At 40.7% G+C, this 27,860-nt stretch overlaps 1 long non-coding RNA gene across 1 annotated transcript; it reads right to left on the minus strand.

The window, feature by feature from the left end:
• Positions 1-27,146, minus strand: LOC125487382. The gene is made up of 3 exons (XR_007265859.1): positions 27,067-27,146; positions 2,722-2,800; positions 1-644 (listed from the first exon to the last, which is right to left on the minus strand). It is a non-coding gene; the product is annotated as an uncharacterized LOC125487382 (long non-coding RNA).
• Positions 27,147-27,860: the final 714 nt, after the last annotated feature.

Consider the following 27,860-nt stretch of genomic DNA (forward strand, 5'->3'; position numbering starts at 1 on the left):
ATAAGGCTGTTCTGCAGAAATTCCAGCAAAAAATGAGTGAATCTCATTCAATATGGTGTGTTTTTTTTTCACAGGATTTTTAAAATTAAACTAAAGGCATGAAAAGAACAAAATTCAATGATTTGGTGGTGGAAAAGCCATTTAGTTGTATATAAGAGTACTTCTGGAGGTGAAAAAAGGAAAGAAAAAGATTTCATGGTTTGATCATTACCATTTATAGTCTAGGGGTCTTTGTTGATGTACCCTGTAGGGAAGCATTAACTGCAGCTTTTGGATTTCCATGCTTCTGCAGATTCAAAAGTTGCTGTCAGTTTCAGAAGGGTAATGACAGCACATACAGACACACGGACACATAGTTTCAGCATCACCACTACACTAAAATCTTGATTGAAGTCTGTCAGTGTCCTTAGTACCTGTCTCAAAAAATTGGATATGTTCCTCCCAGACTACAGAGACACAAGCGGGACCGTAGTTGAGATGGTCATCTCATAACTGTCCATAAGTGCACTTAGTGGTGAAGATTATATCTGACTTTCTGAAAGTTGTTGAAGCTGCTCTTCCATGCATTGCAATGGAGTTAGAAGTGGTGCACAGAGCTATGCCAATTCGTACTTATGAGCTGATGATCAAAGACAGAGAGTAGGCTGAAATAGAAAAAGTGGCATATGACAGATTATTAGTTCATGTGAATAACAGGCTGAATATGGAAAACATTGAGGGAAAGTGAAAATTGAACTAAGTGCAAAAGAAAGTATGTGTGAAGACTAAAACAGAAGGAAATCCTGAAGACTTCTTTATGCATATAAATATGTAAAAGCGCAATGAGATAAGTTTTAGAGCTGATTAAAGACCTAAGGAAAACTATTAATGGAAGCGGAGGACTTAACTGAGATACTAAAAGAGCAGTTTACATCTGTTTTTACCAAGGAGGCGAATACAATCAAACCTGTACTTAAAATTGATAGGTCACCAGGACTGGACAGAATGTATCTGCGCTATGGAGAGGATTAAGGGTGCAAATTTGCAGCGGTACTGGTCATTATCTCCCAATGTTCTTTAATGGGGACTGAGTAATCCAAAAGACAACAGAATTGCAAATGTAAAGGCTGTAAGAATAAATCATTCAACTGCAGACCAGTTCGGTTTAAACTTGGTTGTGGCAAAGATTTTGCAAACAACAATCTGGGGGAGAATTAATAGTCCCTGGATAACTGTGGTTTGTTTAAGAAAAGATAGTATTGATTTGTTGAATAACTGGTTGAGTTTTGATAAGGTAACAGATAAGGGTACTGTATTAGATATAGGACTGAAGTTCTTGTTTACCAAGGAGGACTGCCAGAGCCTCATGCCTGCCTAAAATCCAGAATCATGATGTTGGTTTGCAAACCTGACATCATCACTCCAATCTGCTGTGGATTGGCCTTAAATTGTACAACTCACGTTCCATTTTCAAATATCTAATTTACAGGATTGCTTGTAAAATCAAATGACTGGAATAAAACATTTTCCAAGCGATAATGTGATGAGTGTGTGGAAAATATAGTTAGTGGGTCATCCATTTTCTCATGCACTGTTCAAAGATGGATACGAACATTGTAAGAGGGACTGTGGATTACTTTAACAGAAATGTCTCGTGCTGAAGTTGTATGATTTAGCTCATGTTAAAAATTTTGGCTTTCACACTTATATCTACATCAGGGCATCTCTCCAGGGAAGGGACAAAGAGGAAGTGCTGTCATCAACATTGAGTCCTGTACTATTTGTGTTGTAAATCAGTGAAATGGGAATTGTCCAAGCTTTTGTAAGGAAGCAAGGAAGAGGAGGAGAAGGAGGAGGCTAGGATGTTGGGAAAATGCTTGAAATAATGAAGGGCCCGGAAGGGAGATGGCAGCAGCAGGCAGACGGAGATAGGTGATGGTCTACCCTGCCAATTGAGACCACAGAGTTAGACTGTTTAACTGCAGTTGCTGGAATGACAAGCCTCCAAATCTGTATCTAACATGGAAGACAGTCACATCATTTGGTTGCATGCTTACCGGTGAAATAGCCACCAACAGTGCAGGTGGCCATCTGACATCTGTGGCTTTAAAAGTGGAGTTTCTTCAACTCCAAATCATTTAATAAGTAAATGGAGGCTTTGTAGGATCACCCAGTCTGCAGCACAACACTGCGATAAGTTATTCATGGATGCCATGTTTAGGAATGCCCATTATTGTAGCTGTTTTACATGTGACAATGCGAGTAAAGCGGAAAGAATCAGGTTCTTTACAGCCATGACCAGATTCCCATGGATACAAGGGGTAATTCAAGAATCATAGAATTATAGAATTATAGAAGTCCTGCAGTGTGGATGCAGGCCATTCGGCCCATTGAGTCCGCAACAACCCTCTGAAGAGCATCCCATCCAGACCCAAGCCACTAGTCTGTAACCCTGCATTTCCCATGGTTAATCCACGTAACCTACACATCCCTGGACACCATGGGCAATTTAGCATGGCCAATCCACTTAACCTGCACATCTTTGGATTGCCCCATCTAGCTGTAAAAGCACCAGCTGGATAGTCAAGGCATTCACGAACAGAAAAGGATGCCTGTCATTAAATGTTCAGATTGTATGAGATCATAATAAAAGAATAATGTAAGTGCATGCATGTTGTTTCAGGCTGCTGTTGTGTGGCTGGGAGGTCACATTTTCATATCAGTGGGCATGCGGACACTTACACATGGAGACGGCTTTGCAGGGAATCATTATCAAACCTTGGTCTGGGGCCCAACTCGGTTCCTGGTTCCATTTTCACATCTGTGGAGAATCAAAAAGAGTTACAGGGCTGATTTGGAATATTTCCCTTAACACTTGCAGTCTTTCTGAGGAATGGGTCAGCTGCATTCCAAAGAATTTTCACTCCTGGCAAAAGTCTTGAATGCTTCAGAATAGCAGACAAAAAATCCACATTTAACTGAAACTCTTAACTCGTGCTTTCAGTCACTTGATTTTAATTTCTTCCACGCATTCTTCAATGTCTAAAAAGTGATTTCTGTTGCAATTTCCAAAGTTTCTTGCCAGGTGTGCCTTTGAACAGATTGCTAGGACCAACCTGCAGTTGCCTGCCCTCTCTGCTTCCAGATCTCTCATCTTCCAGTTGACAAATTCTTACAAATAGCAAACCAACTTCCCACAAAGTGTTACCTGATGTCTTTTGTAGATGCGGGCAGGAATCAGTGATCCACACTCTTCCAGGTTGGTTTCCCACCCAACAGTGAGGTTTGTAAGAGAGGCATGAAGTTTTTTAAGTGTACTCAGGCAGATAACTGGCCATGGTCAGACCTCACAAGCAATTTAGTCCTACTCAGTTAGAAATCATGTGTCTGCGATCTCCCAACCAATCATCTCTCCATTGTCAGCAACTGGGTATTTTTTTAGGTTCTGTTTTCCTCAATGATTTTTGTCATGGCAGAGTGTGAGTACATGGTTGTAAACTGGGTAGTGACACTTATTAAATGATCATCCACTCCAGGAAATAAAAGTCAACATAATAATTGCGCTTCAATGCAATTTGCATTATTGGTTTCCATTGTATAGATGCTGCATCTTTGGAAATGATAGTTTATGAGAAATGCAGTGCATATCTCATACAAACAACATTACCAAGAGGCAACATAGATATGAGCAATTTATGTTAGCTGTCACACAAGTAGCTTGTTTTCTGTACACAGTTGGTCCCATATATATTTATATGTATATTATATATATTTATGCCGTTAATAAATATAAACAATAAACAGTAATGGATGTGGTTCTATTATTTTAGCTTGTTTGTCATTTTAAAGTGCATTTAAATACAGAGTCATGTGCAGGTCAAGACTGTATTCCATAATTATCAATGAACTATGCTGTTGTCTTTTGAAAATGTATGCTGATAATCTTATTACAAAAAACTTTGATCCATTGCTGCATTATACACTGAATTCATAAATTATTGATTATGTTATGTTCCTGTGTGCAAGATCTAAATTACACTTTCTCTTACACTCTCCCCGAGTTACTTGAGAGTTAGCAAGATTATGTAAGGTAAAGGTAAAGTCACTATAATCCCAGAGGACCATATGGGCTGCTGTCTCATTAGAGAGAGAACACTGATGGTGAGGGTCACTGTGTCTCACGTGAGGGGTGAGGTGGAGAAGGTGGGATTTTTATGGTAAGCTTTTGGACTCATGAATCTCCTTGTAACAGCAAGGAAAGGTCCATATATATCTTCTGCTGGTGAAAAGAAATTTTCAATTTAATATTTCGTATTTTGATTTGGGGCTCTCCTGATTCCTGAAAATTAACAAAGTACCAGTTTGAGCATTGGGCTCTATACACCATACTTGATGAAGAACATCCAAAAGCAGAAACCCGAAGAGGCTTGGAGAATCACGCTCATGGGGGGAGTTTGATTGAGGGACGACAAAGAGAAAGGGAAACTAGCTGCTGAAGGAGTGTCATGCACTGTGAACATGCCAAAACCTCAGACCGAGTCATGGGAAAGGAACCTTCTCTCTTATCAAATATCTGACACCTGCACAAGAAAACACCACCTATTCAATTACAGAAACCAGTGCAGCTCTTGGATCCGACTTCAAATATTAAGCACTTTGCTACGTCAAGAAATTCATGCTGCAAAATCCAACAATACACTGTACCACAGAGACACATGGGGACTTGCTTCTCTGTATGCTTTTGTATTATCACTGCTTTTTAATATCTTGGTATCTGTACTTTTCAGTTGATTTCTTTAATCTCTTTCTTCTTAAGGAGCCTTCAGTAATAACTCGTAATAAACTATTTTTCAACCTGTTTAAACTAGATGTTTACTGCTGTTCTTCCTGAAGTTGAATTATCACGAATCTAAAAAGGGACCAAACAAGCTACGATAATTCAGTTCACTGACCATGTTGTGGACACACCCTGAATGACGGTTGTGACAACAAGCACAAGCAATGTCTCTGTTGAATACCAATTGAATAATAACTCAGTGTTATCCAACAAGAACTGAAGCAGCTTTGTTCCCCCACTCTCAAAACTAATTCTCATTACAAACAAACTTCAGCCTTTCCAACTCTGAACAAAGTGCCCTCATTCCACTTATAGACACAACGATATCTAATTTTACAAGAAACAAACTGGTATCCATCACAGTCATAGTAATTGCACCCACAGAATGAGGCTCATGAAGTCTATGCTTGCTTTCTCTGGATCAATCAAGACTTTACCATACCCCTGCTGCATTGCTCTGACCTTGCATATTTATTCCTCTCAAGTGTTTATCCCATTTATTTTGAAATTAATAATTGCCTCTATTTCCACTCCTTCATTGGCAACAGGTTCCAGGTTATTACCACTTGTTCGTCAAGAAGTTCTTCCTTACATTCTCCCTGCATCTCTTGCCCAGCACTGTCAATTTGTGTCTCGTAACCTCTGTATACTCTGCGAACAGGGTCAGATTTTCTTTTTCTATTGTATCTAGATCTGTTATAATCATTTACGCCACTGTCAAATCTTCCCACAATTTTCAATTGTTCCAAGGAGAACCACACAAGCACTTTCAGAATTTGAGCTGCCAGTTTTTGCCTGATACAAAATGGTAATTTTTCTTCCTAAATCCACTGCATTTGTGGATGAGAAGGGTTCTCTTTTTTGAATGTAGTAGCTGAACATTTTCTCAATGATTAAAATTGCTGGACAGGCTCTGCACCAAATAACAAAGCCCAATTCAAATTAAACACCTAGATTTTTATTTAACCTATTTTGCTAATCAACCTGTTTGGAGATGTTATTATACACCTGAGGAGCAGGTGGTACTTGAACCAGGCCTCCTGCTCCAGAGTAGGGACACTACTACTGTGCCATAAGAGAACCCCAAATTAATCATTTATCCTTTATCCCACAATAAAGGTCAGGTTTGTGTTGTTAGACCCATTCATGATTACAAATGAAACAGTTATTTTTCTATTTACATTAAATATGGTTGATTCTATACATACATCAGTCTTTGTAGAAACAGGTTGTTTCACAGCATTTCTTTTCCAGAAAAACTTATGGAATGTAACATTTATGGAAGCACATTTCATGACAGTTCGAAATTGGCTGTAAGTAAAGACTGTGCCACTCTTAGGTGACTCACCATGCGTAGAATTACATGTAATACGTACAATATTCATTCCATGGCAAACATACAGATTGAGGGATTTTACATGGTTTTCAACACCTCAGAGTGTTACTGTGGGACAGTTTAATACAGTGACATTTCTTAATTGTATCTTTGAGTATCTACACTGTTTACTGCGCATCCTCCAGCACACAGGCCTTGTAAAGTGTCGGTCTGCAGCACTCAGTTATCTAAAGTTCTTTGCATTGGAAGATAATCATGTTTTGGGCTGACCATAGAGAACCTTTCATCAAGTTGATGGTCCTCTAATGTGCATTTCATGTTTTGTAACAGTATGCATCTTTGAAAACAGCTCGTAGAGCTTAGACTTCTACATTGTAGGGACATGGACTCAGGATATGAGTTGGGCTATTTAGGATTGAGATAAGAAGAGCGCGGTGAGTCTTCAAATAAACATAGGAGCAGGAGTAGTCAATTCAGCCCATTGAGCCTGCTCCACCATTCAATGCAGCCATGGCTGATCAAACAATGCTTTTTTACATCCCCCATCTCCATAATCCTGAATGTCACTGCTAATCAGAAATCTATCCCTCTCTACCTGAAACATACTGACAGATTGAGCTTTCACAGCACTCTGGTGTAAAGAATTCTAAAGATTCACAACCATCTGAGGAAAGAAACTTTCTCCTCACCTCAGATCTCAGACGTCTCCCTTACTTTTAAATTATATCCCCAGGTTATAGACTCCCAAACAGGATAACATCTTACCTGTGTCTATCCTGTCTATCCTTTTAAATTTTTTTGTAAGTTTCAATGAAATCACTTCTAATTTTTCAAAACTCTAGAGAATACAGGCCCAGTTTATTCAACCTTTCTTCAATGGACAGTCCTGCCATTCTGGGAACAAGTCAGGTGAATCTTCATTGCACTCTCTCTATCTCTCTAATGCTATATTTTTCCTGAGATAAGGAGACTGAAACTGTACACAGGACTCCAGGCTCAGTCTAATCAAGCTCCTATACAACTGAAGCAAGACTTCACTGCTCATGAAGGGTGGTGAAACTGTTGAATTCTCTGCCACAAAGGCTATGGGAACTAAATTAATGAAGATATTTAAGAAATAAATAGGTAGATTTCAAAAAGTTAAAGGTATCAACACGTATGGGGAGGAAGCAGAAGTTTGGAATTGAGAAAGAGGTTGCCCTATTCCTGCTTCTTTTTCTGTTTACTATTGTTGAGCTGCTGAGGATAAACCTTGACAAAAATCAATGCTTCATGCTCCAGACCTGGTGGCCTGTAGCATCTTCTCCAAGGCAGCTACCTCTCGCATAATGCACAGAAGGTCTGAAACTATGGACCTGTAGAAAGGATCTGATGAGGAAGGGACTCCCCTCCATAAGCCAAGCAATACATTGGTGCTTGCTTGAAAGTTTGGCTTTGAGACATTCTGCAAGATGACTTTGGCAGTCTGGTCAAAGCACTATCCAACATTGTCAACCATCTCCTGTTACTGCAGGACTGGAAGCTGACAGACTTGTGATCAAAGTGTTTATCTGCACAAACATTTTCATGTGGAACATGTGCCATGGTACAGTCCAACTGAAATAATCATTCGAGGACAATTCTAGGACAATTTGGCCAGACCCACTCATTACAACATTTTGGACAGATAGAACCTCAGTGCACCATGACACTTGTTCACAGAAGGTCCATGCACAGCTTGATATAACTGTAGTGATTGTACTGAGGTCAGCCAAGTGAACCTCATAGTTCCTGACTGGGGCTGTTAATCTGGTCCAGTCAGGGAGCCCTGGCTGACAGATAAAAACAGGAATGTCAGACATCCTGTTCACTCTGAGAGCTGGCTCTGAGGGAGCTGGATCAGTGTTAAGGGCTTCCCACATGTAAATAAAGGGTGATTTGGTGATGGGATACTGGCCTCAGTGGAGTTATTTCAATAACCATACTCAAGGTGCCCATCAGGATCAGGGCAAACTTTTTATCCCTTTTATCTTGAGGTTTGTACAGTATATCTCTGCAGATACTGTCCATTTTTGATCTTCAGATAAAGTGGAAAATGGCTTGAGTGAGTGCTACACTGTAGGAGCACCATGTGAGCCACAACTGTGAAATATGCAGCAATACTAACAGTATCTCTTCATTGCAATGGAGAGGGAGCGCCTTTTTTTTTGCTTTACCATAGCTGCATGCACCTTCCAAACTTTAGCACATGCCTCAGCCCGGTGAGGCCATATCCCCATCACCTTCAGCTGATGGTGATAGGGGCAAAGGATTGGACAGCCCAATTCCCAAAGAATGTGGCCTCATCCTGCCAATGTTTCCTTGGCTTCCAAGGCCAATTTGATTGGTCACAGAAGTTCATTAGTTCATTAGAGCAGAGAGTAGATCCAAGCAAAAGACAATGACATGCACTGGAAGGCTTTGAACTGAGTGACTCTGCTTTTTTGAGATTCTGTACCTCTTATCCTCACATCCTTCCTGATCACTCAGCAAAAGGTTCAACATAGCATGTGAACAAGGGGAGAGAGAATAGTTCGGCCTGATTCCAGATTTGATCACCAAGCTCTCTGACTCATTGCTTGAAATTGCGCTATTTGTAAAGGAGTTGCACCCAATTGCAGATTCCCTCCCCAAACCTGATTGATATACCTGACAAAAGCCTTGACCCTGCGCAAGCTGTTTAAACAGATGTCCACACCTGTTTATTACGCACCTAGCTGGTTGCATCTCTGAATATCAAAAGCTGAGGCTATCAGAGACCTTCATCCCGCCCCCTTGACCTGTCCGTCCTCCCTGGACTGACCTATCCCCTTCCTAACTCCCTACCTACACTCACCTTTCCTGGCTCCATCCCCGCCTCTTCGACCTGTTTGTTTCCTCTCCACCTATCCTCTCCTCTATCCCTCTTCTATCCGCCTCCCACTCTCTCCCTATTTATTTCAAAACCCCCTTCCCCTCCCCCTTTTCTGATGAAGGGTCTAGGCCCGAAACGTCAGCCTCTCTGCTCCTATGATGCTGCTTGGCCTGCTGTGTTCATCCAGCCCTGCACCTTGTTGTCTCGGATTCTCCAGCATCTGCAGTTCCTACTATCTCTTATATAACAGTTCTGATCTGTTTCATAGGAAGTGTTCAGCTGAGTCTGAATTTACCACCAGGGGGTGCTAATGCACCAAGTATAGCTCCTGTTCCAGCAAGTGTCGATGTCAGAGGAATGTTCTGAAGTCAAAATGAGCTGTATTCCTCTGCTGAAAAAGCTTGAGACATGCAAAGGATCTACAATAGTTGGCATTAGCTTAGTATGAAACTCAGCTGAAGGTCGATCACTTACTTTCTGATAAAGAATATTTTCAAAATTTTCAAATTCCGACATTTCAAATTCCACTGTACAACAAAGTTTTTTCTTGTATGGTTTTACATTTCTCTGTCTGGATGCAGGACTGAGCCGTAGCATAATGACTCTACTTCATTAGTACTCATGTTATTCCAAACAGCTCTGTGAAAATAGTTGCAGATCTCAACTGTCCTGTTCGCCCAAAACCCAAGTATTCACTGACATATATAATGTCCCAGTTCAGCAAAGCCTCAAATTAAGAAATCTAAATAAAAAATTGAAGGAACTGTGGATGCTGGAAATCAGAAACACAAACAGAACCTGCCAGAAAAACTCAGCAGGCCTAGCAGCAACTGTGGGGAAAAATCACAGATAATGTTTCGGGTCCAGTGACCCTTCTTCAGAAGAAGGGTCTGAAGAAGAATTACTGGACCCAAAACATTAACTCTGATTTCTCTCCACAGATGCTGCTGGACCTGCTGAGTTTTTTTAGCAGTTTCTGTTTTTGTTAGAAGTTCTAAAGTTTGTGTTCAAATTCCTCCATGTCATTGACCATCTCTTGATCTCTGTAACCTGCTTCGACCTTACCACCCTCTGAGAGCTCTGTATTTTTCTATTCTGACCTCTGGCACACCTCAATTTTTAACATTGTCTTTCTACTGCTGAGGCTTTACCCTCTTCAGTCCCCTCCCTGAGCCTCATCAGCCCTCTCTCTTCCCCTCTTTCTTCCTTTAAGATGCTTCTTAGCCCTCTTTAAGCAAGGTTTTAATCATATGTCCGAATACCTCAGTGTAACAGCTCAATGTCAAATTTTATCCAAATGCACCTGTGAGATCCCTTGAGACAGTTGACTGTGTAAACAGAAGTTGTTCTCAAAGTGAAGAAACAACATATGCTGTGGTTCCCCAAAAGATCTAACTATTTACTTGACAGATCAAATCTGCAGGAATTCACTCAAACAAACCTTCAGCAGATTTTCATTTCGAGAACCTGCTCAGTGAAATGAATATTCTTCTGAGCTGGAACTCTAGATTGTCTCATCATGTATAAATGACATGATGGTGATACAATCAATACAATACAATACAACATAGGAACAGGCCCTTTGGCCCACCAAGTCAAGAAATCTCAAATCAAGATATATATTAAAGAACTGGGAATGAACTGGGAGATAGACAGCCTAGTGATGTGCTGCAATGAAAACAATCTGTCTACCAACATTGGCAAAACTAAAGAACTGATCATTGACTTCAGAAAGGAAGAAGGAGAACACGCTACCATCAACATCAACGGAACTGAGGTTGAGAGGGTGAAGAGCATTAAGTTCCTCAGAGTGACGATAACCGACGACTTGTCCTGGGCTTCCCACATAAATGGGACAAGCTAAAAGGCACAACAACACCTCTTTCTCAGGTGGTTCAGGAAATTTGGCATGTCTGTAAGGTCTCTCACCAACTCCTACAGATGCACCATTGAAAGCATACTGTTCGGGTGCATAACGGCCTAGTATGGCAACTGCTCTGCCCAGGACCGTAAGAAACTACAGAAGGTGGTGTGCATAGCCCAGACCAACATGGAAGCCAATGTTCCATCCATGGACTGTATTTACATGGCTCGCTGCCGCAGAAAGGTGGCCAGCATCATCAAAGACCCATCACACCCCGGTAATGATCTCCTACAACCTATTCCGTCAGGCAGAAGATACAGAAGCCAGAACACACGCATGAACAGGATCAGGAACAACTTCTTCCCAGCCGTTATCAGACTGATGTGTGGACTCTCTAGCCTCAAATAATGCTGATCTTGCTAACATTGATCTTGCCTAGCGCACCTGTATGCCTTTGTCTAAGGCTTTTTGATCTGTACATCTTTTACTCATTATGATCTGTCTGTACTGCTCGTAAACAAAACTTTTCACGGTATTTAAGTACATGTGACAATCAATCAATCAATCAATCAAATTTATTTGCATTTCCCTTCTTTTAATGTCCACATACTTCATAAGGTTTCATGTCAGATATCATTGTATCTTGTTAGGTTGACTGAGTGACAACTGTTGACTTGAAGACTCAACAGACTATCCTGTTATTCTTTGAACAGTCCCACGGAATTATTTACACTCACTTGAAATGATGCACCTGGATTCAATGATCCATTTGAAGGATGATGCCTCGAATATTGCAACACTTCCACTTCAGTGCAGTGACAGCCTTGGGTTTACATTCAAGCCTCTTGAATAGGGCTTGAACTAACAATACTCATGTTGCGAACTGGACATAAAGAAGATTTTCTCTGACTTTGTATCTGTTGGAGATAAAGTTGTTCAGCTATAAGATGTCAGTTTGGGTGCAGCACTACTGAGAGTGAAATGCAGTTTTCAGAAAGTGGCAGTGAGCTGCTCGATTATTGGAAAGAATTGTAAACCTGGCCTGAATATCTGCGTTCCTTGGTGACAGCAAGATCAAGTTACAGATTGATAAGCTCAGAGTGCACCACTCTGTCAGCTGTGTGTGCAATTCTCAGATATGATGTGTCCAGTAATTTGAAAGTGTTTGAATACATCCAGGTGTTCAGAGACAGAAATGTGACACCCATACAACAGACTGAATTACAAGTTCTCACAGCTGTCTAGGTTAGTTTGTTGTGAGCAGCTCCCTCCCAACCCCATCAGCTTATTTCATTCCCTTCCCCTTATTCCACAATGAGGTCTTATTCATTACCTAGTGGATGTCAGAACCAGATTAACAATGGTGATGAGGGGGAATTGTTTTTCACTTTCAATGCATTCACACAACTTACAGAGAACTAAATGGTCCCCAAATAGGTTCACATCGGACAGTGCAACAGCAGTATAAATTGTTCTGTTATTCTCAGAAGAGATCTGATTCAAAAGATAAATCATATTTGAATCAAAATAGGAACTCTGTTTCTCCCTCTGCAGATGCTGCCAGACCTGCCAAGTTTCTTCAGCATTTTCTGTGTAAGTGTCAGATTTCTAGATTCTGCAGTCTTTTGCCTGTAGGTGACAACAGGAAATAGAAGTTGCAGGAATTCACATGCTTCCTGGGCACTTCTTATGATGCCCTTAATTTCCAATTTTCCCACGGACCAGATCGCTCTGGACCATCACCCAGACTTCATGGGCAGCTGCTGGTGTACAAGGGTTATCTTCTGACAGCATGTGACCTGATACCTGATACAGCCATGGCTACAGAGAGAAGCTACAACCAATGCCGTCTTCTAACATGCATCCACACTAAACAAGCCATTCCTTTCTTAAGATGTATTTCTGCTGTCTTCACCTGTTGCAAGGTGCCCTCCAGTATTAGCCTACGAGGGTGTCTGTTTTGTTTTGGTCATCTGCTGCATGATACACATCGCAACACTACACAACCATCTGGAGATACGTAATGAGAGTGACTTAAAATGTCCTCTTTTCCTTGGACTGGGATGGGGAGAAGGTAGAAGAGAAGGAAAAAGAAGAAGAATGGGAAGCTGCAGAGAAACAAACGTCCAAACGTTAGATGAAGTCCACTGAGGCCATTCCAGGCACGTGGTCATTAGCAGGATGACCATAATGCAAGAGCCATGTTAATGCACCAGTGACTGACCCAAGTTGTTCTCAGACTGAATAATAGATCGATTTGTTTCACCTTCCACTAGTGTGAAAAATACAACCCTCAGGTACTGGCTTTACTGACAACAAGCAATGAGAACATAACAATCTGCCCATTGGCATAATTAGTAATGTTGTGATAGAGAATACAATAAATAAATAAACTCAAAGATATCACCCAAGAGTCCAGAATATGCACGTAACAAAGTCAACTTGCTCCAATGACCATTCTGACAGGGTGCTCTCCCGAAGGTGAAAGGAAGTCTGCTTGCTTTTGTCTACATTTGGTGGAGATGCCAGTGGCTTTCATACTTGTCATGGTTGGCTGCATCAGTGTCATGATAGGGGCACATACTATCGCAGAGTCTTTCTTCATGGAAGATTCTTCAATCAGAAGGACCGAGGAGGCAAACATTAAGCTGGCTCCTCAAACCCCCCAAGATGCTTGCTCCCTCATTGTCCTTTTCAACTCCTCAAGTCCTTTAGTAGTGCTATTGCAAGCTGGATAAAGCTGCTAGCAGGAATGTAACCACCATCCATACCATGCACTGCTGCACCATCAGTAACACTGAGAGTTACGCAACAGAGTTACTCCTTCTGTGCAGGTGAGGATGTTGCTTCTGTATTCAGACAGAGTCTCAAAGAGGTTGGCCATCCTCTCAAAGGAGGATCTCATGCACTCTAATTCTAAAATATTACAGAGCACATGTACTCCATTAAGTCTTCAATTGTGTCCATGCCTTCTCAGTAGCTCTGGGAACCCTGCCAAGTGGGAACAAATCTGCTTCTGTTGCTCCTTGAGTGTAACACCTGAGGCCCAGAATTATCTCCGCCTAAAGGAACACAGCAATGTCTACCCTTTATCCTCCAATGAGGGGAGGTGACCACAGCTGACTCTGCTCACTGTCCAACTGTTGCTCATGTGTGAGGTGTGCTTTATCCAGTGTTATCCGTTCAGAGTTCGACTGTATGCAACATTATGTTGACCAGCTAAGGAGGCCAGTGGTAACTGGATTTCTGCTTCCTAATGCCCCATCACAACTAGCCCTGTGGGTGACACATGATGACTTTCCTAAATCAACAGCTGCTTCAGCACACTCAATGCAATGTACAACAGACACAATATGCACTGTGTAGGAGTAACCAGATGCCTTTGGCCTGCAGACTGAGATGTCACATGATCCTCTTTTGTAAAAAAATCCTGTATCTTGATTACATATGGCTACTTTAGGACCTTTACCAATCCCAGTGATGCCTCTTCAATTGTGGCCAGTATGGTGAACTGGGCCATTCCATCATTCATTCAAAGACTTTTATGTGTATGAGAGGTTCTATTCCACAATAGGACCAAGAAAGGGAGAGTTAGGAGAAAGCTCACCACTTTCAACAACATACAGATGAGAAACTGCCTTCTTCAGGGATGATCTCTGTTCATTTACACTCAGTATGTGATCGTTGCTCATGCCTTAGTGCTGCCAAAGGACACTTTATCTGATATTATCGACCGTTATTCTCCCTATCACTGCTTGCCTACTGACCTTCATGACCATTTTTGAATGTTTGGATGGATGCAACACTTATTCTCCATGGAGGGAAGACTGCAGCTCTCCTCTCTGCATAGCCTCAATAAGGGCCTCAAAGGAGGCATCAGAAATGAATGGGGGCACCAGTAGATAGCTGCCCAAACCAGCCCTGGCTCTTGGCTCCCTCTGTGCATCTTTATGGCAAGCTGAGACATGACTTTAATTTATTCCTCCATAACCGTCCTCCTGACAGCACCACCAGATGCCTACAACTGGGCAGTGATCTCACCTCTGGGCCAATTAGCGGCCGCCTCTTTAAAGATTGTGTGTTTGTCACTGTCATGGATGCAGTGCAAATCTGGAAATGTTTCAAGTGCTCAATCCCAAATGAAAATTTGGTGTTTACTCATGTACAACTACAGAATAGAGGAGACAACGTGATGAATGGTGGGTCAAATTAATTGATACATTTTAGAAAGAAGGTGAGACAAACTAATGGTATTGTTTCACAGAGTGTGTATGAATAGCAAGACCTAGGATCTCATTGAATACTCACTTCAAATATCCACGTAAATCTTCTCGTATTATCTCAATCTTTCACCATATCTTGCTGTTCATTTTTTTCTCTCTGACCTATCTATTTTGTTCTGAAAGCATCTTAGTTATTTGCTTCCGATGTAATAAGGTTTACATTCTTGTCACGTTATCTTATTTTCTTACTGGACACATCAGTGACAATTTTGTAATTATGGTTCCTAATTTTGGATCCTCCCACAAATAGAAATCTTCTCTCTAACTCTCATTGTCCATCTAATTCATAATTTTAAAGATCTCAATCAGGTCACCTCCAGTCAAAACAAACCTGTTCATTATTTCCCAATGGCTATAATTTCACCTTTCAGGTTCCATCCTTGTAAATATTCTTTGCATTTTGTTCAGTGATTTTTGACTTTCTTCAAATAAGATGTTAATGCTGTTTTTCTATTATGGAGACCAGAACTCAGAACACCATAATTTAGCAGTATTTAAACATGGAGATCTTTGTTCTCATGTGTTGATATGTGTCCCTGACAGACTGGAGTTTCTGGCATATGATGTGATGTACCAAATCAGGAAATCGCCTTGGCCCAAAACGTCTACCACATTTAGAACAGGAAATTCCAAGGATTTGCACCACGGCATTTACAATGTGATGCCTGCCCTTTGCAAATATTCAGGGGTTGTGTTTGCCTCTTCATTATCATCTTGTACATTCATCCTGTTGAACAACCAGGCAAAACTGTAATTTTCAATTAAAGCCAAGTGCTAAAACACACTGTATAATGACACAAGTGAGGGAGGAGAGTGATGCAGATGTCACAAGACATCATCTCATTAGCCTGGAAATTACTGTTAGCAATGTGAAAGGATGAACACTTAATGAGTTTGTGCGGCATTCCCCTTGTCTGCTATTCTACTGGTGGTGTTAACCCAATGCAAAATAAACCAGGTAATACTTGTGTTCACATGATATACAAAAGAATGCCATCAACATAGAATCATCGAATAGAATCATAAGCATTTGCCTAATAATGTAACTTCCAGTAATTTCTAACATCTGATAAAGGTCAGGCCATTTATCCTCTTTGCTTTAATTTTTTCATATGAGGTTGCAAGAAAAATACCTGAAAGGTTCTGCAGCAATTAGGGAAGCTTCAGAATGTTGGCTAGTCTGTTGTCACCAAGGGCTGATGACCGGTGTGTGGAGCGGAAAAGGGAAGTGTTGTTACATTTATTTTTTAAATAACCTGAGGAACATTTAAACTGAAAAAAAGATAAATTTGCTGCTTGTGGATTGTTTATAATTCTTTTCAAGGCATGTCCAACATAGTATTCACTTCTGTAAATTGATTAATTGTAAATCAATTCGATAAGTCCATGATGCCTCCGGACGATAACGGTGAATTCTATTACACGGAAATGTTGCTTAACAGAGAAATTTTATTCTCTCCCGGATAATGAAGCATAACATGGTCGGCTTGTGAGGGAACCTGAAACAAGTTGAAAGACAAGCTTTCACTGACACCAAATGTAGATATTTTCCTAATCAACACATTCAGATTACACATCTCTGGAGCAGATAGGATATGAACGCTGGCCTCCTAGCCCAGAAGTATGGACACGTCCACTGCACCACACCAATTGTATCAGTGGTGAATTGAATACAGACACTTCTGCCCACTTAGGTACAAAAACAAAATTTCTTGGAAAGCTCAGCAGATCTGGCAGCATCTGTGGAGGAGAAAACAGAGTTAACGTTTCGGGTCCGGTGACCCTTCCTCAGAACTGCTGGTGGCTGGGAAAACATCCGTTTATACGTCAGTTGCCCATTTAAGTGTTTGACAGCAGCAGTGCTTTTGATGATTCACTGGACTGATATCGCCATACGTCTAAGGTAGAAGGACACTCATAAATCTCATGGTGACTGATTCCCAGCAGTAATAAGCAGCTTGGTAATAGATACCTATCCTGCAGTAGGGATTGGGGAGACTCAGGAAGGGACAAAATGCTACACGTTTCTGTTAAGATTTTGTTGCAAACGTTGACACGGAAGCGGGTGGAAAAGAGGCAGTTTTAAAGTAAATTCTCATCATGGCTCATTCCGGTTAATTTCTTCATTCTTGGCTTTCAGGAAATACACTGCTGTTGATTTAAAATGCAAACCTTTGACTGTTTCGCTAAAGAAATACTCCTCAAGGCTTGGCTAAAAGCTTGGCTATAGATTATAATGTTTTTTTTATCGCGCAGTTTTAATCGTTCTTGACCTTCTGTTGAGGAGGGTGCCTTTAAAAAGATTTGTACATGAGTAGGCAAGGATGATTAATAGGAAGCTGATTGAAGAGCACGGAGTTCATCCGAACTGCGACTCTCCATTACGTGAACAGACATACTCAATCTCCCCTCAGCACTTAGCTCGGATACATCAGTATTCTGCTCAGCTAGGAGTTAGTTAACCTTGAATTCAGTACAATTTCATGGCACTTGTATTCTGTTGAAAAAAAAAACTCATCACACCCTAATCAATAACTGGATTCTCATTAACTGTGAAACGAGCAGACTCGTATTCTCACAAATGTACAACCTATTAGGGTCGAAACTGAGAATCTACAAATATCGGGCCTATGACTTGAATAACCTTGAAGGGAGAGGGAGCCAGCCATCCCGACCACGGAAACAGTTTAAAGGACATTGCAATTACGTTTGCAAAGACAATAGATAATATAACGGGCTGTGATCTGGTACAAATTGGCCCTCATTTGGGAATCTGTTTCCAGCAGGGGGTGCTCTTCGGAGGCGACACGAACTATGGCATGCTGAACTCCGAGATTATCTTCATTCATTGAATAAAAGCGTCTCAACGTTTTTAACACAACAGCTTTACACTTTGCAAGGGATGTTTTCTTTTCTTCTCGCCATCCTTCGGCGCTTGAACACTTCATTTTGAAGTAAATCATTTCCCTCCACATCATCCTCACTCCTCGGCTGCAAACGTGCAAATATTCTGTTACAAAGGCACTATTTCGTTTCTGCGTTGACGTCTTCAGTTCCGGCACTGAGCTTAACAGTGTCATTCTACCGAGCTTGCTGCATAGAATAATATCAACGCGACCAAGACATAAATGTGTGGTTTTTTTTAGGGGAATCACGTTCATTCGGTAAACGAAGAGCTTCTTCAGAAGTAATTTTCAGCCATTGCCAAAACAGCCTTGCATCATTGTCAAAAAGAAACTATGCTGTCTTTTAGGTTGTCCTTATTCTGCAATTAAGAGTGCACAGGACTAAATGGTTGATATTCCCGTGTCGATTTCAAAATGGTTGGTTTTGAATTTCAGGTGCCATTTTAATTTTATTGATTTGGCGTGATCTTCGCTAAGGACATAGAAAGTACTTTGGAGCATTAAGCTCATATTACATTCATTTCGCCAGAATTACTACTGATGAATTTTGTGGTTTTGAGTGGTGGTAACTTGTTGTGAGATGGCCTAATGTGACATTATCAAAACTCCTTTTGCTTCCTATGTTTTCTTGCAGACCATGTGCACGTCTGCTCTATTCAAAACTTTAATTCAAATGCAGGTATTATGTGCTGCTCGGAATAACATCAGTTATGTCCCCCAGTCTCCTGTCTTTGCATTCACTGCATTTGGTTAGACAAATAAGTTGGGGTTTCATCTGGAACTGGGAGCATGGGAGCAAGGGAGCAATGGCAAACAAGAGTGAAGGGACAGCACAGCCTTCCCAACGCCTGCTGAGTTAGGGACCACGCCACATTCTATTGGTCATCAACATAAAGGGTAAATGATGAGGGGCTGCAGAAAATCTGTATCTCACAGATGCTTGATTCATAATATCCACAGTTATAGAGTTATGGAGATGTACAGCATGGAAACAGACCCTTCAGTCCAACTTGTCCATGCCGACCAGTTATCCTTGATGAATCTAGTCCCATTTATCAGCATTTGGTCCGATATCCCTCTAACCCCTTCTTATTCACTTACATATACAGATGCCTTTTAAATGTTGTAATTGTACCAGCCTCCGGCAGCTCGTTCCATACACGCACCACCCTCTGCATGAAAAAGTTGTTCCTTAGGTCCCTTTTAAATCTTTCCCCTTGTGGGAGAGCCCACAGCAGGAGAGCAGCTTAGTGGTTTTTAAAAATGTAACCTGACTGTTTATTTTGTGAAGCTATAATAATGAGTAGAGTGGTTTCTTTTTTGATTATATATTTTATTGAGATCTGTGTCTTGATTAAACTTCTCAGTTAAAGAGAGAGATTGAATGGGTTGACATCACGACCTTTGCGACAAGCAATTTTTACTCGCTTAGACAGAGCAACTCACACAATGGAATGTTAATTGCAGCAATCATACATTCAAACAGCATAGAAACAGACCCTTCGATCCAACTGTTGCATGCTGACCAGGTTTCCTAAACTGAACTAGTCCCATTTGCCTGCATTTGGACATCCCTCTAAACCTTTTCTATCCATGTACCTGTCCAAATGTCTTTTAAATGTTGTAATTGTACCTGCCTCTACCACTTTCTCTGTGGAACAATGGATCCAGTACAAAGAATCTGAGTTTAATGATAAGAATTAACAGTAATTTGTGTTTCTGTGGCACTCTTAGCAAAGTGAAATCCCCAAGGTGCTTCAGGCAAATGTTATCAAACAAAATTTACACATGAGAGCGGTCCCAAATGCTGTAGTGAACAAAGAGTTTTAAGGAGTATCTTGGATCATAGAATCACAAAATGCCTATTGTATGGAAGCAGCCCATTCGGCCCATCGAGTCTACGCATGAACTCAGACATATTTGGCAGTACCATATAGATTCTAGATATCAACATATCTGGCACCTGAAATCAGGTGAACTATAACTCCTCTTCAGCCTTCAGAATGCTGCATTGATCTTTAACAAGCTGCACTTTAGCAGAGAAGAAGAAGTAAAATGTGGCTAAGCAAAGGAAAGAATTGTGGAAAAATTGGTCATGGAAGTGATGACTTCGCTCAGAATGCAGACACTTCTCACCTATTGACCCCAAGTTAGTGCCTAACATATTGACTCCTCTCTTGATTCCCAAGTTTTCCTCTGCACACTTACAAAGTTGAAAAGACTTTGGTAGGGCCCCCGCAATTATTGGCAAGGGGTACGTCAGCAATCACAAGACCTCTGACAACCTTTTTCTATTGTTGAAATCACGGTTTCGCAACATGCGGGAGCAGGAAGAAAAAGAAAATGTTACTTAGACAAAGGTATCCATGTGGCTGTGTGAGAAAATGTTTTGTTGTCAAATTTTATACAGTTAAATAAAATTTATTAGTTTGGACAAGTCTCAGATTGCTCTTTCTTGGTTCCTGAGTGGTAACTCGCCTTTTCAATTGCTTGTCAATGAACAGAAATCATAATGGCAACAAATGTTCAGTCGTTAATTAGTTGGCTCCAAGACTGCTTCATGACAATGGATTGACAGTTGAGGGAAGGGTGGATGGTGAGGTTGGCTGCTGCTGGTAGTCATTGTTTCTCTTTGAGATTAAGGCAGCCAAGGCACATCACATATTGAGTCTCAATTTCTCCAAAATTAACCTTTACTACCTGCACTCTGAACTCCCCATTTCCCAGCACTAAAAATTCACTGCTGTATTTATCTAGTGAGCCCATGAATTCCCATTCTCTTCCAGTACGTAAATTGCTGCCAGTCTACGATCCACAAGGCACAAGCGCCTTTGAAGAAATTCATTTGTCCCGAGTGTATCGGCTGGCCCACAGCAGTCATGTGACGTCCACCTCTGCTGTAACTTGCTTTCAATTTCCTTTGTAGCAGCTAATACTTGATACATGGTTTCAGAAGTCTGAAGCTGAGATTGAATGAGTAAACTTTCAGACCCGTCAGAGAGCTGATGACTGTCTTAAAATCGTAAGGAAGAACTAAAACCACACTTTGTTACCGTGAGTCAAAATGGCTGCGAATTTTCACTCACTGCTGTTGTGGAAGGAGACATGATCCAAAATGGGAATTTGTTCCAGGTCAGTTAGAAGGCTATGAAATAATACTGAGCTGAATAAAAAGACCAAGGAAATAAAAACCAAAGCCTTGTTGTTAGTGCTGGGAAAGAGTGCTGTTTTGCATTCTAAATCTCACGGAGGAACAAAAAACCCAGACAGAAGAGATGTGGGAATTTTTGAAGACACACTTCAAATCCACATTGATGCAATGTAGGAAAGAGACGTGTTCAACATCAGAGCTGGTGACCCAGTGCTGGGGGAGGGATACAATTGACCAGTATATGATATAACTGGTTCTATAACTTAAAAAAAAGATCTTGTCAGAGATATGATTCACTTATAATGAGAGATCCTGCCTGAAAACGTCTGCTGAGAGAGGAGAAACTTAGTCTCAAGAAAGCTATCAACATGTACAGAAGCTCTGAGATTGTCAAACATGAGCTAGAGAGTAGGCATATGAGAACAGATGAGACTTTACATGATACTGAGAGACATTCCAGGCCTGAATTGAACAACATATTGGGATAAAAGAAGAAATACTTGCAGAAGAGTTTGTAAAAACATCAAACCAGAGAGAAGGATGTAAGTTAACAAGATGTAGAGCTGGATGAACAGAGAAATTCTTTCTGAAGAAGGGTCTAGGCCCAAAAGGTCAGCTTTCCTGCTACTCTGATGCTGCTTGGCCTGCTGTGTTCATCCAGCTCTACATCTTGTTACCTCAGATTCTCCAGCATCTGCAGTTCCTACTATCTCAGAAGGATGTAAATGTTGAGAAGAACATCACACAACAGGAAAAGAAAGAATGTTCGGCATGGCGAAAACATTTTACACATGAGTGGTTAGCTGGGAAGCCTTTAAAAATGGTAGCTGCAGAGACGTCACTCTATTGTTTTGAACACATTACACTCTACACAATATAAATAAGTGGCATGGTTACATCTGAAGGTGCTTGACTGTCTTCATTTGATGCTGTCCATCTGTCAGACAGAAACTAGTGCCTCATATAACATTATAAGTTGCTACACTTGTGCATTTCTGCTAATCCAAAAATGAAACCCAGGGGTGTGTAAATTAGGTGGATTAGACATGGAAATACCGGGTTACTGGGAAAAGGTAGGGGAATGGGTCTGGGTGGGATGCTTTTCGGAGGGGCGGTGTGGACTTGTTGGGCTGAATGGCCTGTTTCCACACTGTAGGGATTTTATGATTCTATCGTAAGCTCAAGTTGAGGTTATATGATGCATTGATACTTACATCAAAAGGACAATGAAGTTGAGAGCTGATGCTGAGCTGAGCTGAGAGTCAGAAGAATGAAGATCTGGAGTTTCCATTGTAGGTGTTAAGCAAAATCCTAATTTAAGCTGAAACAAGTCTAAAGCTAGAAGAGCTTTTATGTTTTGCTGGACACTGTTGATTAATCCTTTGATTGCTGAAAAAATCCGAAAAGCTAACAATGTTTTTACAGATCTGGAATGCCTTCCTGGTGAATATCTTAGAGTATGTGTGATTATGAGACAAAGTCAGTCCTGAGGACTATATGTAACTCATTCATGAAAACGTTCATTGTTTTCTATCCATGTCAATATTCTTATCTCTTACATGAGACCTTATCAAAATCCACGGGCTGGATTTGTGAAGTGTTTAACCATGTTTTTGCCTAATTTGTTAACAAAGCGTGAACCTTTGCACCACCTCATGGTTCAGGATGCACAGCGACATCAGGAACGAAATGTCATCCAGTCAAAGACCAATGTCATGCCACACCCAGTTATAGAAAAGAAGCACTGAAGCCAGAATTAGTAGCAGGCATAAGGGACAAAATCAAGATGAATTGCTCGATTATCCACCTTTTATCATTGCCTTCCCCCCATCTCTTTATTTATTCCAGAGTCCCCTTCCCCTCCCCTATTTCTGAAGAAGGGTCCAGACCCGAAACGTCAGCCTTCCTGCTCCTCTGATGCTGCCTGGCCTGCTGTGTTCATCCAGCTCTACACCTTGTTTTCTCTTATGACGGAAAGCCAAGTTTCATTTTGATAAAGCTGCTCAGTCATTGCATGAGCTCATCTTTGGTGAGCCAGTAAGAGAGAAAATGTTGAATACTCTCAACACTAGTCAGCCAAAGTAGCAACTTTTGGGACATACGTAGAGCAGTTTTCATTCCAATCATACCCAATAAAAATAAATGGCCACATGTGTTGTCACAACATTGTAGACATCTATGTACAATGAAAGAAGCTGTGCCTTCACTGTGGGAAATAGATCATAAAGATTCATTACACGTGTGGAGACTGATGGGAGTGTAACTGACGAGAGTTGACAGTGTTTTGCAATTGAATGATAATTTTTTTGTGACCATGTATGTTGGGTAACTTGCATAACTGGCAGTTGCAATTTCATTTCTTGGTATTTTTATGAAAGTGAGTTCTAAGAGAAATTCAGTTATCTCCTTAATGTACTGGCTGCCTTGTTCCAGTCATGTGACCTCTACCTTTGCTGTAAATAAGTCTCAGCAGTCTGTGGCAGTCATTAAAAACATCACTTGTGACTGGAAGGGAGTTTTGGAAAGTTGACACAACAATGATATTTCCAAGTCAGTTTTGTGTGTCTTGTTGAGGTGTCTGTTTGTCTTGTCATTGTTGTGGTTTTGAACGGTGATGCCAAAAGAATCTTGGCAATTTTCTGCATTGCATCTTATTGATCATGCAATATTGTGTAGTTGGTGGATGGCTACTGATTAGGCTGCTTTGTCCTGGATCGAGTGAAACTTCTTGTATGAGCTGTGTTCATTCAAGCAGGTGGAGAGTATTCCATGATATTTCAAGTTACACAAAATAGAACTGTTGTATAGTTAGGGGTAAGAGCCATGAGGAAAATTACTGTCTCAGGAGAAGCCCACACAAAAAGGATTCCAGCCCACTTTTTAGGTGCAGTTTCCTGAAAGTCTTGGGCAACGTTTTGCGATTGACCAGTTGTGTTTGAACGCAAAGTGGCACAAAGGAGAATGCAAAAGTTTGCCTCTGCAGTTTTTGCCTTTTTGCCGCTATTTGTTTCTCAACCCAAATAATTGTTCCTTTCTTGCCTCACTGACTTAGATTGATGCCATGGCAACAATGGAAATACATGTGATACACTGTTGTGAAGCTCCGTATGGTACTTCGGTACCCAGATATTTGACTCTTAAAAATTCCAATGTCCAAATTATAAATCTAATGAAAAAAATTACTGTTGTGCAGCACAAGATAAATTTGACTTGAATAAGTAGGAGAATTATATCAGTCCTCAAAAGATGCATTTCCTATTTTTTTCCCACAAGGATTTTGGAAGATTTATTTACAATACATTGGAGACTCAGATTATTGAGCCAATGCACCTTGCCTGTGGTGAAGAGATTGTCATAGCTCCCTTATTTACTCCAAGTGCAACAAAACATAAATGACCATTTACAAATGGAAACATATCCCAAGCACTTAAGAAAATTCTATGTGAGATTCTGTTATTCTGTCTTTCAGCACCTCACGCTTTCAGTGAACTCATTTTATCAAATAATAGTCTTCCCTTTTTCCTTTGAATTACACATTCGTCTTTATTCTTTTCATAACAAATCTTTCCAATAGTTATAAACTTGCATTTTTTGACTAGCTGCTTTCTTCAGTGTTTTGGTCATGGACGATGTAGCTGCTTCAATTAGAGAACCACGGAAGCAGTGCACATACTTTTCAACCTGCTCCTTTTCTTGTCTTAGTGTTAAAGTTCTTAAGAGGAAAAAAGCTAAGATGTTACCCCCAGACGCAGTGAAGGAGGATAAGAGAACAAGACACTCATTCCACTCACTGCTTTCCTTCCCTTGATAGACCTGTGTCTGTTCTGGCTTAGCCAAGAGATCTAAATCAGTGAAAGCAAATTAATATAAGATATTTTGGACCCAACCCTTCAAAGATTGGGTTACCAATGAATCAAGAATTACAATCTATCCTCAAGGCCCCAATTTTGCTATTGCAGCCACCAGATGTGCATGAGACTATATCAAGTTGTTCTTCAGTTTTCCCCTCTGTAACAATGCACAAGCACCTCACTTAACAGTTTTAGCAGCCAAAAACAGTACGTTTGATCTCAGTCTCTTTCTTGTTCTATTTGACAGACGTACGCACACTCTCTTTCTATCTCTCTCAACGTACGTTTATCACAAAGCTGAAAGCCGTCAGCTCCACTTCATCCCTACCCTCAAGCAATACCAATCTTTATTGATTTACACCGAGTATGTTTGTCTGCATTGATGTTTATGTGAAATACAATAATTCCTGACATGGATGTTATAATTCAGTTTGCAAACATGCTACCACAAAGAACAGATGCAAGTATAGTCATCAGTCTTTTTAGACTAACAAGGCTTCAAATCATATATTTGCTTGATTGTTTTTCAAAAAAACAACAAAATTTTTGGATCTTGTCAACATTGACCAAATAGAGGAATTGGACACTGGGACTAAAAGTCCTCAGCTGGATTGAAAACTAGGACTCAGGCTGGAAAACAAATGAATGGAATCTGACCATCTTTTAAAATTTTTGGAATTTGATACCAAAAAGCAATTTCTACATAGTCTAGTGATGCCTGGCTACCTGCTTATGTGAACTTGAAGGTGGTTGTTGCTGCAGCCTCATGGTTAAGGTGCCTTCTGCAGATGTAGGACAGTTCTTAAATTATTTGTGATCATCGATAAGGAGGCAGACTCTATTCTGGAAGCAGATCTAGATAGAGGGGTAGGAGTAAACATCCAATGACAGATTTCTGCACAGATCTGCCTGGCTTAGCTCACAGTGTGGGGCCTTCTTGCTGTCAGTAAGATGACAGGAAAATACCCATTCTGGCTGCTAGTGTCCAGTTGACCTGCCTCTGGCCGCCACTTCAATTCCTCACTTGCCTCCCACAAGATTAGCCAGAGATGGGAACAGTCAGGGTCCATTTTCAAAATCTCCTCCATCCCACTCACTACGAAAACCAGTTCCATGTAGTTGGTAGGATATCGCCAATGAATTTAACATATTAACTCTCTTACTGTTAGTGCACAAAATCAAGACAATTGATTTCAGCTAAAAACCGAAAGAACTGCGGATGCTGTAAATCAGGAATAAAAAGAGAATTTGCTAGAAAAGCTCAGCAGTTCTGAGGAAGGGTCACTGGACCCAAAACGTTAACTCTGATTTTTCTTCACAGATGCTGCCAGACCTACTGGGCTTTTCCAGCAACTTCTGCTTTTGTTAGAGATGAAATAAGCTGTTGCCTTCTGAGAGTCGCAGGGAAACAGACTTGTCTGTTCCCAATGTAATTAAATGTTGCAAACAAGCCTCTAAAACTAACATTCCAAATATTATCCTTCAAAAGAACTTTTTTGAGGTGACCAGGGTATAAGTAAAGGCTTATTTTCTTCAAATTCATTACACCAAATGTTTTAATAAAGCGGTTTCAGACATAGAGGCATCACCTCTGTCCCACTTGCTGTATACACTGCCAAAATTCACATCACTGCAGTTGTCGAGGAGGGGCAGAAAAGTAATTAAGTGTTTGCATAGAGGCAGGAAAATTCAATGTTTCAAAAAACACACTTTGGTTGTAAATTTGGAGTCACATAAAATCATTTTCTATTTTCAGTTTCCTTCTCACCTCTGGATTCGATTATGTAATTTGACTATGATTCACTTTATTTCCAGCACATTATGGATTTTTTTTATCTGAATGCCCTTAATCACCTGTTTTTCACTGCAGGACTATGCCTTTGGCACCCTCTGTTCAGAATCCCTGCCAGGTCATCACCACCTTCTCAGGGCCAATGAGAGATGAGCAATAAATTCTGACCCAAATGGCCAAGTCCGCATCACCTACCTGAATAAATAAAATATTACCCCACCACAGTTCTCGGTCACTCTCCTCAGTTGCCATATTCCATTTGTAGCAGATGAAAGCCATGGCTGAACAGTCAGTAAACATGAGCAGCAGGCTCCCCTTTGCCATTTGACTAATCAAATGATGAGTCAGGCACCACTGTTGATGCGAATACAGCTACAGTTTACCCACAGCCTATTGCGGACCTTCGGCAGTTCCTGGTCACATTCGCTAACTGTGGAAATTCTTTTCTCATTTTTGTTTACATACTTATGATGTAAATCACTGTGTTTTCATGATATGTAACCATGGTGAGACCCAGGACACACAGGACTGGAGTGGTTGAAGTAATGCAATGTGAGGTCTAACATTAATAATAAATAAGAACATAATAGATTGCAAACACCAGACTGAATCCATCTGATTATCTTGGTTTTCTTGTGTTACAACACATGTTTCACGAAGGTTCTGGAAATCTGGGTGACAGCAAGTTCGTGACACTGTCATAGAAGGACTTGTAGATGACACAAAAGCCTGACAGGGTGCACTTCTTCATTGGCCCCCATCTGTCTGCCAACACACTTCAATAACTTTGCCCTTAGGACCACTGATGCATCTCCCAACATTTTTCCAAATGTGTTATAAAGAAAGCGCTCTTTTAAAATTTGTTGATACCGCTGGATCAAGCTTGGAAACTAAATTGTTAGAGATCATTTGATCATATTAAGAATAATATACAACAAGGAATGGGAATAAGACTCGTCTGTTAGAATTCTACCCTTGGGATCATTCAT

This window comes from Rhincodon typus, chromosome 40, assembly GCF_021869965.1.
Source record: "Rhincodon typus isolate 14 chromosome 40, sRhiTyp1.1, whole genome shotgun sequence".
NCBI lineage: Eukaryota > Metazoa > Chordata > Chondrichthyes > Orectolobiformes > Rhincodontidae > Rhincodon > Rhincodon typus.